At 36.2% G+C, this 16,187-nt stretch overlaps 1 pseudogene; it reads left to right on the top strand.

The window, feature by feature from the left end:
* Positions 1–10,900: 10,900 nt before the first annotated feature.
* Positions 10,901–12,079, top strand: LOC124846971 (protein S40-4 pseudogene; annotated as a pseudogene).
* Positions 12,080–16,187: the final 4,108 nt, after the last annotated feature.

Below are 16,187 nucleotides of genomic sequence, written 5' to 3'. Positions count from 1 at the left end.
AAACATAAAAGTCGGCAGGAAAAATCAGTTCACCAACCCTAACCAAGACATCGTCTATGTAACCTGTTGGGTGGGTAACACTCATGTTGGCCATCTGAATGACCACACCTGTAGGTTGCAAAGGACCCAAAGATAAAGATTTATATATAGACGAAGGCATGACATTAATAGAAGCACCCAAATCAAGCATGGCATTTTCAAATTTACTATTTCCAATCATACAAGGAATGCAAAACGTACCTGGGTCCTTGCACTTTTCAGGTATGTGCGGGACTGACGTACCAATAAGTGCGAATACATTCCTACCCATGTTGATCCTTTCATCACCTTTCATTTTCCTCTTATGTGTGCACAGCTCCTTCAAGAATTTTGCATACTTCGGAATCTGTTTGATTGCATCAAGTAGAAGTATGTTTACCTCTACCTTCCTGAAGGTTTCCAATATTTCCTTGTCCACCTCTTCCATCTTTTTGCTAGGTATTGCCTTTGGAGGAACGGGAAGAGGGATAGGTCGCTGAGGTAACGTAGGAGATGCACTGGTGGTAGTGGTGGAAGAAGAAGGTCCACCTGGAGAAGAAGTACAACCACCGGAAGAGGAAGAAGGTCCACCTGCTTCAAATGTTCTGCTTGGACCAGCCTAGTCCTCTTTTCTGAGAAAAGTAGCAGGTGTGGGAGTAGGCTCTGTGGGCACAACAATCTGCTTCCCCGATCTAAGGGTAATGGCACTCACATTCCTCGAATTTTGCACAGTCTGGGATGGTAACTTATCAGAATTTTGTGATTGTGCCTTATTGAGCTGTGTTGCCATCTGACCTATCTGATTAGTAAGATTCTGAATAGAAGCTCTAGTTTCTTGTTGAAATTGCATATTCTGAGCTCTGGTTTCCTGCTGCAACTGCATATTTTAAGCTCTGGTTTCCTGCTGAAACTGCATATTTTGAGCTCTGTTTTCCTGCTGAAACTGCATATTCTGAGCAATCATCTGTCTCAACATTTCCTCTAATGAAAGCTCAGAAGAAGAAATAGGAGGTTGAGGAGCTGGCTGGGTAGGAATCTCTTGCTGCTGTTGCCTCTGATATCTCTGAAGATGTGGAGGTACATATGGTTTATTACTTGTAACATTCTGGAAATGTGGTGGTTGCTGCTGTTGTTGTGAATTATTGGACCATCTAAGATTTGGGTGATTCTTCCACCCTGGGTTATATCTGTTCCTGGACAGGTCATAATTTTGCTGTTGTGGTTGCCTGTTGCTTTGTATGTTTGCAGCATGGGCTGGAGGTGCATCATGGCCAATAGGTTGCTGCAAAGCAGGGCAGTCATCTGTATGGTGATCACTGGAAATACATATACCACACAGTCGTGCAACATATGCAAATGGAGATGTTGGTCTCTGATTTAAAGCCATCTACGCCACCAAATTCGCAAGAGAATCAAGCTTGCTTTCCAATTTCCTATCAGCAGATGATGAAGACTGGGTAGCAATATCATGTACTCCCCTCACCACAATGGTGTCACTTCTGGTGCTAAATTGTTGGGAGTTGGAAGCCATCTTTTCAATCAAGTGCCTGGCTTCAATAGGCATCGTATCTCCTATTGCTCCACCACTGGCAGCATCAATCATACTCCTATCCATGTTTTTGAGACCTTCATAGAAATACTGGAGAAGGAGTTGCTCTAGTATCTGATGGTGAGGACAGCTTTCACAAAGCTTCTTGAATCTCTCCTAGTACTCATATAAGCTCTCTCCACTAAGCTTCCTAATCCCCATTATGTCTTTTCTGATGGTTGTGGTTCGGGATGCTGGGAAAAACTTCGCTAAGAACAACCTCTTCATATCATCCCAGCTGGTGATGGATCTAGGCGCTAAGCAGTATAACCACTCCCTTGTAGTACCTTTTAGTGAATAAGGAAATGTCCTTAAGAAGATGTGATCTTCAGGAACATCTTGAGGCCTCATTGATGAACACACATAGTGAAAATCTTTCAGATGCTTATGTGGACACTCACCTGCAAGGCCATGAAACTTGGGCAACAAATGGATTAGTCTAGTCTTGAGAACAAATGGTACGTCCTCATCAAGATATTGGATGCACAAGCTTTCATAAGTGAAATCAGGTGCAACCATCTCCCAAAAAGTCCTCTCGCGAGGTGGAGGTTGTGCCATATTGTTCTCAGTATGAAAAATAACATAATCAGAATCAGATGTAGATGCAACAGATGCAACAGATGCAATATGCACAAAGTATTGAGCAGTAGATTCTGAATCAGTAGTAGGATGCACACTATCTAATGGAACTGACTCAAAAACAGATTCTAAAGATAAATTTCTAGAATGCCTAGCTAACCTATGAAAAGTCCTATCAATCTCAGGATCAAAGGGTGGTATGGGTCCAGGATTGCCCCTAGTCATGCACTAAGTCACAACACCTACAACCATGAAATGATAGCACAAAAATTTCAAACACAGAAAAACAACCTAAGCAAACAAAACACACATACTCAAACATATAGGACAAAACAAATACTAACACACACACAACACACTAACACAACAAAAGACCTAAAACCAACCAGTGGATCCCCGGCAGCGACGCCAAAATTTGATGCGGCTGTCGCGGCCCATCAAATTTGATGTGCATTAAAAATGCAGTATAGTGCTAGGAAGTGACTCCTAGGTCGTCTTTCAATGACCAAATGTGGTTCGAGAATCAGGTCAAACACGAAGTGGGGGGGTTGTGAAAGATTTTGTGAATGCAAATGACGAAATTAAAAATGACAATTAAACACAATCAAACATAGTTGAAAGCATTAAAGTGCATGAAAACATTAAAGTGAACAATGCCACACATAAATATACAAACACAATTCAAACTATAGAAATGCAACAAGCTACAACATTAAATGCACAATGTTGTAAGCTAAACATCAAAAACAATGAATCTAAAAGAAAGAAAAGATGTGGATGCTACCCGTGACTATGAGCAGCTACCAAGAAAATTGGAAATTAAAAATGCTTCTAAAATGCAACTCTCTGGCCGTGACTCACTTGCCTTCTTCAAGTAAAAACCCAAAACTTCTTCTCTCAAAGTCAACCACCGGACACAATACACCTACTCCCATCTAAAGAACTCTTTATTCTAAAGGAAATAAAGGAAATGAGTGCTACACATTCTGCTGCCAAGTCTTGCCCTGTCCCATCATCCTAGATCCAATAAATGAAGTGCTGATTGTTTACAAAGGAAAGACGCGCTCCATTCCAACTCATCGTCTGTGCCTCCCAATAACAAAATTAAATCTACGCCTCCTTGGTTCAAGTGTTCCAGCACGTCACCGCACACACCGCCAAATAAAATCACCATTCTATTATCTAAAGAAAGCTACAGGAAAGCATTACTACTGCTAGAATAAATCATCGCTTATCTTATACATTTCCCAATTAAATCACCGAGATCTTCTTCTAAGATATGAATGCACTGTGTGCTTCTAAAAAAATATTGAAATGTGCTTCTCCTAGGAAAGTCGTGACAGTGCACCTCCCAATGAATCAACACCTACGTATTTCCAATGCAAAAATGTTGAATCCAAATGAAAGCAGTGTAAGGAAGCCCCCTTTTCATGAGTCCGTGAGCTATTCTATTTTCTAGCTAGGAATGACGTGACCCTTCACCAAATCAGCACCTCAATGCAAAGTGTAAACTAAAGTAAACCTTGTGCCATCATGGAAAACTAAATCAGCGTGTGTTTTTCCCCAAAGACAAAATGAAATTCCACCTTGATCGTGCAGCTCTTCATCCAAACCGTGACGCCTATTCCATTTTTCCAATTAAAAATGAAAACCGAGAGCTGTTGGAAGAGAAAAAATGAGAGCTTTTATTTATGAATGATCGTGCATGGCAATTGCTCTCGCCCCATTCTCTCTAACCGAGTGTTCAAATGGAAAAATGAGAGTTGGAATAAATAAATTTCAATGCCAAGTGCTAAATCAAAGCTTCATTCAATGATAAACTCAAAAGGAACGTTCCAGCCCCTTGCACAAAATAAAAATGGGAAAGGTTTTTTCATTCATCATGAAAATCAGCGTAAAAACATTCTCCAACTCCGAGAAACATTCGCAAGCCAAAACCTCTCGCCCCCCCCCCCCCCCCCAAAAAAAAACAAGTGGCAGCTGGCTCTCGCTTCCAAGGCCGTGTGTCTCTCTTTTATGAGGGTGGGGTCCACACAAAAAACCCTAAGGTGCCAAGTCATCCACCCCCATTTTTGGGCCTAGTTCATTTTGCCAAAAATTGGCTCAATCCACAAAAGTTAATCCAAAAACATTCTACACTACTAAATTACAATTTAATTAATTCTAAAATGTCTATGTGGAGAGTCTTGAATTTATTTGCATTCTTCCTGATGTCCCAAAATGTATCTCCAAAATGTTTCCTGCAATCAATGATGAAAATAATTAGCTCAGATAATTCAAGTTAATTAAAAATAAGAATTTCTGGTCAAACTAAACACAATTAGCAAAAACGGAAAAATACCGGACATTTAAGCACAATTCCCTGATTAATTCTAGCACAATAAACTAAGTGAAGTCAAGAAAATATTGACTCATCACCCTCCTGACAATAATATGCAGGACATGTGAGCACGGCTGAATGTTAGCATGAGAAAATGTCATCCAATACTTTGCTAGAGGAGTCAGATCAGCTCTCTTGATGTTCACAATTGCACCATTCTTGTTTCTCTGAAAGTGCCCTCCAAGCACACATAGCACACTCTCCACATCACCAATTGCACCATTCCTGTTTCTTCGGCCATCTTTTTCTTCTTCCCTAACCTGTGACAAAAAAACAATTTTTACCTTTGAAGACCGGCTTTGCAGCTTTTGAACTAGTCAAGGGTGCATCCTTACATGCAGCATTTTTACTAGCTTCCTTCCCTTGAATCTGCTGCTCCACTTTGTAGACATTAAAGATCACCTTTTCTCCTCTGTCTTGAAGCACTATCATCCCATCATCCACATTGATGATTACCTTTGCCGTTTTCATAAACGGTCTTCCAAGAATGATTGGGACCTTCTCATCCTCCTTCATCTCCATCAACACAAAGTCTACTAGGAATTTTAGTTTGTTTATGCTAACCACCACATCTTCCGCCACACCATAGGGTTTCTTTGAAGATCCATCCGCCATTAGCAAAGTCACCTTTGTTGGTTTGACTTCAAGATCACCAATCCTTTTGAGCAAAGATAAAGGCATCAAATTAATGCTTGACCCTAAATCAATTAGGGCTTTCCATATATTCTCCTTCCCAATGACGCAAGGAATAGTAAAACTTCCTACATCTTTCACTTTTGGAGGAACTGGCTTCTTCTCAATAACACTGCAATCTCCCTTATCATCTACACTTACAATAGCTTTACACTCTTCCCTAGGGTTAACCTCAGTATTAACCCCAAAACTCTTATCAGGCATATCCTCCAACTTCTTAGCTAATTTGCCAACTTGCATCTCCAAGTTTCTAATGGCAGCTTCAGTGCTCTTGTGGCTGGAGATTGTTACCTGCATAAATTGTTGAAGAGTGTCTTTTAACTTTGTTGATCTCTCATTTAGTGCAGAGACTTGTTGCCATAGTGATGGTTGCTGCTGTTGTCTATTAAATTGTCCTGCTTGTCCAGCTTGTCAATTCTGACCTTGACCCATGCTTGGGTGAGGTTTCCACCCTTGGTTAAAGTTACCTTGGCGATATGGAAATTGATTGGCCATGAAATTTACGTCTTCTAAAGCCTCCACTGGAAAAGCACATTGACCATTGATATGGTCACCACCACATAATTCACAGAGTTGTTGATGCACCTATGAAACATTCTTCAGCTCCTTTGGCAAATGAGCAAGTGTCTTTATCAAATTCTCCAACTGTTGAGTTATGATTTTATTTTGTGCAGGTAAAGCATCATTTGATTGCAATTGTAGAACTCCTTTCTGTTGAATTGGATCTCCTCTCTCATTTTGCATCTCATTGTCATTAGTAGCCATGTTATCAATCAATTATGTGGCTTCCTCTAGAGTCTTGCATTTAATATTACCTCCAGCTGAGGCATCTAGCATTAATTTTGTTTGTGAACCAAGACCTCCAAGGAAAAGAAGGACTATTGTTGCTTCATCAAAGCCATGAGTAGGCGTTTTTCTCAACGAGATCTTGTATCTATCCTATGCTTGACCTAGCGTCTCCTCCATGCCTTCTCTAAAAGAAGAAATATCTTGCTTCCCTTTGTTGATTTTGGATTATGGGAAGTAATTGTTTAGGAACTTTGAAACCACGACTTCCCATTCAACAAAGCTAGCTTCCGGAAAAGAATTCAACCATAACTTAGCATTACCTCCCAATGAGAAAGGAAACAAACTAAGCTTTATCGCTTCATCCGACGCACCATTGATCTTTACAGTGTTGCAAATCTCGTTGAATGTGGTGAGATGATCATATGGACTTTCATGTGATAGCCCATTAAATTGGTTGCTTTTTACAAATTGTATCAACACCGATTTCACCTCCATGTTTGCAGCATTGACCCTCGGCCTAGCAATGCCATTAAAGTGATGAGGGCCAAGAAAAAGAAAAGCTCAATGCAAAGGAAAGTTGGGAATAAGTAAGAATGGTTGTGAGGAAAGTATGAATGACTCTCTTAACTCAAGGATTTTGTGATATAGAAAAACTAGTTTTCTTCTTAGCCCAGCTACATTATAAGCCATAGAAAAGTCCTTGTGATGATGCTTGCTTGTGAGTGCATTTGATTATGGTTAAATGCAAGGCAAAGTTGATTCATGTGACATTGTGATAGTAGAGTGAATGAGTGACCTCTATATACACTTGTGTGATTGAGTGAAACACTTTGTCTGGTGAGGAATGATTCCATGAGCACATGATTACATCTATGCTTAGTTAATTGATCATTCATGAGAATAACATCTGTTGGATATTATGTGAGTATGTGAACACCATGATGAGTTATTTTGACTGAATTCTATTTGATGAGCTGATTTAAGTAATTATTTGTCTTAAAAGAAAGAGGTTTTGAATGTGTTGAACCATTGTATTGATTGGTGGAAGACTAAGTTACATCTTGTTTGCTTGAGGACAAGAAAAGTTCTAAGTTTGGGGTTGTGATAACGGTTGAAAAACTATTATTTTTATACTTAATTTTGACATCAAAAACACCCTTTATGACTTAGAAACTAGCTTGTAATCGTGCTTTTGCTTAAGTTGTGGAAATAAGAGAGTTGGATGGGTTTTATGCTTGGTTTTCCTTGTTTTGGCAGGAATTTAGAGGAATTGGATGAAAGAAGTTGAAGTAGCAAGGAGTTGGACTCAGGAAAGGAAGGAAAATTGCACAAAAGAAGAATCGCAGCCACCGCTGAGTGTCATTTCACCGCTGAGCTCCAGATCCTGCTGTTGAGTACGCTGTCTCACGCTTGAGCGTCATCGTTGAGCGTCATTCTGAGAACCACACTTACTGTTGAGCGCAATTCCTACTGCTGAGCGCTGTTTACATGGGCTTGGACCAATTTTCTGTATTTTTAATAAACTATATAAGGGTTTAGTCGACATAGGGTTCATATCTTTGGGCAGAAAGAGACGAATTTACACTCCTTTCACCCCTCGGAGGCGGATTTTGGATGCGAAAGCTCCGATCTTGAACTTTTAGGATTCTATCTTTCATTATTTTCATCTAGATTCACCATGTCTATTGTGAACTAAACCTCTATTGTTGTTGGGGAAACGATGTAATCCTTTGAAACTCTCATGTATTGAATTGATTCTTGATTATATATGCTTTACTTCATTAATAGTTAGGGTTTTTCCTCTATACTCTATGCATGCTTTGTTTAACTCATTTAATTGCATGATTATTGATTTTGTCACTATGGACACATATGAGAAAATCTAGAACTGAGGAAATTCTCCCAGAAGCAATATTACCTAGACATAGGAATAGGAGGATCAGTTGCCTTTAAGCTTCTGTGAGAATGTAATGCATGATTAATTGTTAGGGAGATAAGACATTATGAACTAGTAATCAGGATTAGGCTTTCTTCACCGAGACATTGGGTTTAAGGTAAATTAGAAAGTGACATTAACATTAATGAAGAAAGATGAATTCATAAATACATGAGAGTGGATATGATCAGTCGGAAACCCCAACAACATAATCATTCCATATTTTACATCAATCACTTTTGCATCTTTCAATCCAATTGATCAACACTTGCATTCATGTTTATTTTCCGCAATATAAACACAATGATTTCGTTTACAAGTCTTATTTAATCAAGAAATCACATAACTGTTTAGGCCGTGAGTCTTTAGGGAAACGATACTTGGTCTTACCATTTATTATTACTTGATACGATTCGGTACACTTGTCGAAGTGTTAACAGTTGCTTCAAGTATTGTTGGTATAAATATAAGGAGCTCAGTCTTGGGAGTTATCCTAACATTCTAGTTATCATTCATTATCAATTAGAAATGAGTGATAAATGTGATGAGAGTAGTAGGAGGTGTTAGTTTAGGTGCTTCCAGTATGCCCTAAGATGTTGTACAAACTAATCTTGTGAGTGCGGTAGGATGAAACCCATTGGCAATGACTCTATATAGTAGTAGAGGGTACCACAAGTGTATGACCGGCCATAGCTTGAAATTCATACCTTATCTAGATAGTCAGTCTAGAATTGTGTGATTAGGATTGTTTGATTCATTTGTGATGTATAATATTTACACTTTAATTATATGTTTTTTATATATTAGTCTTGTTTTTGTGTTGTCTGTTTGTGTGTTTTGTCTTTTCTTTTGCAACGATCACTTTAATGATATGAATTTAGGAATATATCAATAATAGTATACACTAACGGTGAGATTAATGCGTAAAATAGAAGATTTGGTGTTAGTTTTTCTTTGACGCAAATTTTTTTTAAGTGAAATCTCTTTTTTTTTATGTTACAAAAATCATGCTTCTTATTATTCTTCCTAATTGAAGAGCTAATAAAACGAGAGATTCAATTTCCATAGACAACATATATTTGTTTCTATTTTTTTTTCATTCTTATGTTAATATTTCGACATTATTATAGTTAATTATAACGATAACAGAAACAAAATATTAAAATTGAGATATTATCTTTAAGAAACGTTTTCGAGAATTAAAAAATATATATATATATATTTAATTGATCTTTAACTTCAAATCATAAAAAATAAACTTTTGACATATTAAAATAAGTATTGAAATATACATTTTGTTTTCAGTTTCTCGTTTATAAAAGTGTTACCTGTAGTTTTTATTTAAAAGAAGATATTTTAGAAAAAGATAAATTGCAATTACCACATTTGTAGGCGATGATTTTATCCACACAACTAGGTACACATATAGTACACAAAAATTGGAAACAAATTTAGCCGATATTTAAATATGTTGGTAGGATTTAATTTAATAACAGTGATATAAAATTGGAGAATTGTATATATGGAATGGCTTTAGAAAGTGATGTGACAGAAGAATTAATGATAGTATATATAGTAAATTATTATTAAACGTAGAAGTTTTGTCTTACTTTGTGTACGCGTTTTTTCAACAGATGCAATATTTCGAGGTCCACGTGTGCGTTTTCTGGAAGTGGATAACTTTGGCCCTTATCTGTCTCTTTTCCCGCACTCACTCACTCAAAGACGTGAACAGGTTGAGTTCAACAACGAGTACACCATGGCTAACGTACGCTGCCAACGTGTTACTCCCTGGTTGGTCTGTGCCAAATCATTTATTCACCCACCACGCACTCTTATCCTACATGTCTTTTCTCTCTAATAATAAATCCTTTTTCCTGCCCCACGTTTTTCCACACACACCCCTCCATCATCATTAATATCTTCATTTATTCACTGCCAAAACTTTATCTATATCTTACAAAATTAATTAATACTATATAGTAGTTACTTACATTTTTTTAACAAAAAACATTTAGTCGTTGCATTTCTAATATAATTTTCAATAAATTATTTATTATATCTTTTCTCTCCGTGTAACACTCAAACAATTGTTAATAAGTATAACTAGAAAAGTTATGCCATCTTAAACTTTTACAAAAATAACATATTAAGAAACAAAATTTTATTACAAAAACAACAATTATAAAAAACAACGATTGAGTTTGTTTATTTTCTTTCTAATTTTTAAAACCGTTTAATGAAATAATTTTAAAATATTTGTGTCAAAAAATTGAATCATTGCGATGGATCACTCCATTTAAGATAATATTGTTAGTTTTGAAATTTGAATTTTTATTATATTTTTATTTGTAAAAAGTATATTGATAATTAAAAATTTGAAATTATATAAAAATATTATTTAAATTATTTTTTACCTCAATTTTTAAATAATTTAAATTGTTACATGTATACCTTTTTATTATTTTTACGTAACCATGTATATAAAATTAACTATAAAAAATAAAAAAGTAAAGATGTATTTGTTGAAAATGTAAATATATATTTATTAAATTCTTGAAAATGGAATTTAATGAAAAATAATAAAAAATAATAATTATGGAGTAATCATTATTATTTTCTACTTAGAGTAGTTTTTCATAGTAAAAATAATTTAAATATATCTTATTTTTTAATAAATTAACAAGCCTTTTAATTCAATTATTTTATTTACATGTATATATTTTATGATTTTTTAAACTTTTATTGACTTTTGAATCATCTGTTTTGCAAGTTCTTCTATCTTTATTAATGATTTGTTACGAGAAGAATTTTAAATAATTTCAGTGAAATGGTTAGTTGGAAATGAAATATATGTGGTTAAAAAGAAAAGCTCTGTTAGAGTTAGTATTAAAATAAAAGGTGTTGGTTCATTATTCCTGAATCCAAGATAAAGCAGATCGAAAGGGTGTTTCACGTTAAAAGAAGTGAGGGCAATTACAGCGAATAGAGACACCGGGGTTAGCTTTATCCATTACTCCCAAGCCAATATAAATAAATGTAGCATTTCAACTCTTGGGAATTGAAAACAAAGGCACCAACAAGCTAACAAACAACAAAACAAGAGAGAGAGAGAAAGGAACAAGCTTCTGATCAATGGCGTCAAGGAAGAGTTTTCTTTCCAAGCCCAGTCGTTACATCTTTCCGACAACCTCCGACACCCATTTGAGCCAAACCCAAGAGAGCATGTTCGAGTTGGACGAGGCCGACTTGTGGAACCACTACTCTTCCGCCACGGATCACACAAAAAAGGGGTTACCCTCTTCGGGTTCGCGATCTGTTCCGAAGCGAGCTTCGAGGAATAACAGCAACAAGGTCGATGGAGGAGGAAGAGACAGAGTGCCCACAGCGTCGTCATTGCCCGTTAACGTACCCGATTGGTCCAAGATCTTGAAGGAGGACTACAAGGACCACCCTCGGTGGGAGAGTGACGAAGAAGAAGAAAACTTTGGTGGTGATGAATCAAACCAAGGGCAACAAGGGCTTAGGATTAGGGTACCCCCTCATGAATATCTCGCCAGGACAAGAGGGGCTTCTCTGTCGGTGCATGAAGGGATTGGAAGGACTCTGAAAGGCAGGGATTTGCGCAGTGTCAGAAATGCCATTTGGAAGAAAGTGGGCTTCGAAGATTGATCATAGTTAGTGATTCATGGGTGTTAGAGTTAGGTTTCTTTCATCTTTCATCTAATCATAGTATATATATAGAGAGAGAGAAAGAGAGAGAGAAGATATGGATCGGATTCCATATCTGCAGTAGGTTTTTTTCTTTTGGAAAATTTTGGTTAAGGGCGATAAACCATAACCATAACATACTTTAGTGACAGCTAGTTAAAGATAGCAGTAGCTATATGGTGTGGATGAATGATCTCATGATCATATAGGAAGGGACTTATTTATTTGGTTTTCTTCTTCTTTTTAATGTGACTCGATTGTTGTACTGAGAAAGGAGATGAGATGAGATGATGATGATCCTCATTTTAGGTGTCTACTGTTTTTGAAGAAGGGCCACCACTTATGATGTTTTTTTGCCATATTTATGAATAGTGTTTTTGGGTTTCGTGGATTTAGTTCGACGGTGATGTCAATGTTTGTTCTTTTTTGGTTGTGTGTGTTGTTGTTTTTGGATGATCCTTTTTGTTTGAAGGTGTGGTTAAAGTGAGAGGAGGAGAAGGAGGGGAAACTGTAGTGAAGTTAATATGGATAAGATTGGTTGAATTGAATAAGAAGAAAACAAAAGGAGAAGAGGTAGCAAGAAATGGGAAACGTCGGTGGGTGGATTCCATGGTTAAGAGAGAGGTTACTGGTTAACGTAATAGTTGGTGAGAAAGGTACTTGTTGGCTAAATTAACATGACTTTGAGTAATATTCATCTAAGAATCAACCATACTCATCCCTAACTTTTCTCCATGCTCACAAAGCTCACAAAGGACACAACTTTTTTCTTTCATAAAGTTGAGTCACCGCTCATGCTACAATCCCTTTCAACGTTCTAACCATATCCAATATACATGATTACGTTTATCAAACACCTTCCTTATCGTGCGTAAATAAAATATCATCGAAAAAAAAAAGACAACTCACTTCAATTGCATGAACGTTTCCGGATATAAGTCTTAAAACTTTTCACTATAACAACACTTGTTTTAGTGAAAATAAACCGAAAATCTCTCTTTATATACACAGTTTAAGTTAAAGGGGAAGGTGATTTAACAATAAGGGAAAAAGGGGGAAATTAATCGAGAAGCATCTTATATGGTAGGTAAAATGTCAATTTTCATATACTAGTCTTGATTGTGTTATAAATTAATAGTTGAACACTTTTTTAAATTTCTAAAAAGAGCTTGTGGGGAAAGGCTTAAACAGTATATATAATGTGATGGTTCAAATTTGATTATAGCCACTGAGTTATGCTGTGTATTGCATGTACGTCAGTATTTTAATGTTGAATCAAATCATTGAATGTGAATATTATCTACATTTGCGTCATGTAGATATTTGGATAGATGCAGTTAGGAATAATGTAAAAGCTTAATATTTATGTTCGGTTTGCAAATTAACGTGCGATTATTAAATTCTAACGACAATTTTTCACATAAAAATACACTGTATAGAACAGTTTGGGCTGAAACCACGAATAAATAGTATTATTTGGTCTGTGGTTTGATTTGAGCGTTTGTCAAACGCATAATTAATCCATGATTTCAGTCAATTATAGATTTAAATTTAATGCATATTAATGCTTTTTTACTGTGTTATAAATTAACTATTCAATCTGATTCTCTGACCTTAAAAATGTATTTATCACAAACCACTGGTATGTTAATTATCGAATAATATATGTTAACTCCTTTAACAACTCTAATAGAGAGTTCTGGTTTTTTCAAGTTAAACATTTATTCTTGATATATGTGATTCTAGAAAAGCGAATTAGTATATCCTATAAATAATCGCGTAAAAGTTTGACACTAATAATACACAAATTTCAACATATTAGTTATAATAATTTACATTATTATCCTTAATCATTCGCATCAACAATTTCAGTAACGTTGTTCTATATGATGAAGTTGGTAAACATTAGCATAAGAAACACAAGCATAGGATAACTAATTTAGGTGACTAATCATAGGTAAGGAAAATCCACTCTAGAAATCCTAAGCCATAAATAAAGGATAGATTCATACAGTTGTTATAAATAGACATTCAGTGGTACAAAATGTGTTTTTAAACTCGTACATTAGACCTCTGTTTACACAAAACCGCTGCCTATTTAGACGCGGTGGCAGTTTCGTAATTAAAGAGACCTTATAGGCCTCGGTTCAAAGAAGACCGGTGCAGAACAGCTCTACCACTTCGGTTTCAAAGGCAACCGGTGCCTAAACATGGTCAGAAAAAATAATACTGCTTCGGTTGCACGCAGAACCGAAGCATAAAGATCTGCAACACATCAAATCAGTCAAGTCAATATCAATAGGCACCGGTAAAATTAAAGAACCGAGGCCGTATAGGCCCAGATCCTCTACGGTATTACCAAGTGGGCCTAGACCTAATTAAGGGAGAAGCTCCTTTCCCTTAACGCGCACCGCACCAGATCCCTTTCTTTCCCTCACACCAGATCCCTCAGATCCTCCTCTTTCTCTTCAACGCGCCCCAGCAGCTATGCTTCTTCCCTTTCTCTTCTTCCCTTGAACGCGGACGAGCAGAGTGTTGTGATGGAGGTGAGTGGCCAGCGAAGACGTGGAGAGACGCGGCGAGGCGCGACTGATAGCGACGAGGTCCCGTCTGATAGCGGCGAGGCGAGGCGCGACGATGCGACGCACGGCGAGGTGAGGCGCGGCGAGGCGCGGCAAGGCGCGGCGAGGCGCGACAAGGCGCGGCGAGGAAGGCGGTGGCGCGTTGCGAGGAAGGCGGCAGCGGAGTGAATCGATTTGGCATTTTAGGGTTTCTGAAATTTCATTTTCAGATTTGGGATTTTGTTCTTGTTTTTGCAATTTAGGGTTTCAGTTATTCATCTAATTTTGGGGTTCCAGTTGTGTTATCTGAGTTTGTTGAGTTTGTGAAACAGCGTGGTGGTTATCTCCTCTGATTATTCATTTTGTTATCTTAGTTCTTGTTCATTTTTAACGTTTTTCAGTTCGTTTTTCAGTTTGGGGTTTGAAATTAAAATTTGAAATTGAAATATGAAATTGAAATCAGAAACGAAATAGGCTAAAGAAAAAAAAAATATCCTACTACCTCGGTTTATGTTCTAACCGAGGCCGTAGAGACAAACAAAATGACACGATTTAGAACCGAGGCAAAAGGGCTACCACTTTTTGCCTCGTCTGAATATGCCTCGGTTCAAAAACCGAAGCCTATGAGTGAAATTAACCGGTGTCGTATCCTCTTCCTGCACTAGTGATTGTTTCTTGTATATGTCATTTGTTTTTAATTATTGTAGTATTTATTTTCTGTGACGTATTGCTAATTTAAATGTCAAAGTAATTTTGTAAATTTTCTGACTGAAAACTTTCACGATCAAATTATAGTAAAATATATTTAAACTTACATACGCGAATATGGAAGACAGGAAATAGACATATGAAGTTAACACAAGAAATACATCAACGCTACTATTATTTTCTTTTAATTTATATAAAATTTTAGCATATTTAAAATGAATATTTATAATAGAAAGAAAATATATAATAAAATCAAGTTGCAGAAATATATATAATCATATAGAAAGGACACCGTTTTCGTAGGAAAGAGTTGACAAATAAATCATGTATAAATAATTATTAAGATTTAACATGATAAATTAATGCAAAAATATTTAAAATGATTATATTAATTATTGTACACTTGTTTTTACTGGGTTTTAACCTTTTATTTTTTAATTTAGTATATTCTGAATTTGACAACTGATTCATGAACTAAATGGATCATGACCTACTCAGACCCATATAGATGAGAGTTCACAAATTCATGATTATCTTATAAATAACACATTGATTGAGGTATATAATTCATGTTCATTTTTTAGAACATTAAGATATGCCTAATTAACTTGAGTGTAAGAGTGTCTTTTACAAACACACCACTATCCACCAATAAAGGACAAGTAGCGACATGAGGGTGGAAAAAAATTGACAAAATTTAACAAAGTATGTGAAAGTCATCTTCTCATGATATTCTCGTGTAAATACATTAACCTTTAAATTTTGAAAACTAATATTAAATTAAATTTTAAAGTAGTATATAATTGAAAATTTAAATTTATGCAAAAAAAAAACTTAAGAAAATTAATATACATATTCTAATAAAAAGTAATAAAGTATTCCTTCTTTCAAACTAATACCATTTTTCATATTATAAATAACCACTACAAAAAAAACATTTATTACCAACGATCAAAATCCGTCGGAAACGTCAAAAATTCGTCGATAATGGTATTTTTTCGACGGATTATCGACGGGCCTAACTCCGTCGGTAATAACGTTGTTGGTAATCTTTATTGACAGCTTTTTATGGCCGTCGGTAATTATCGAAGGAAAAATTCGTCAGTAATTATCGAAGGAAAAATCCGTCGGTAAGTCTGTCGGTAAATATCTCGATCTGGTTCATCTTCTTTCTCTTTCCCCTTTGTTTGTTTCCTCGAATTTTAATTTTTTTTTATCAAACTT

This window comes from Vigna umbellata, chromosome 9, assembly GCF_029865625.1.
Source record: "Vigna umbellata cultivar VRB3 chromosome 9, Vumbellata_1.0, whole genome shotgun sequence".
Taxonomy (NCBI): domain Eukaryota; kingdom Viridiplantae; phylum Streptophyta; class Magnoliopsida; order Fabales; family Fabaceae; genus Vigna; species Vigna umbellata.
This window is presented reverse-complemented; position numbering and strand designations above follow the sequence as displayed.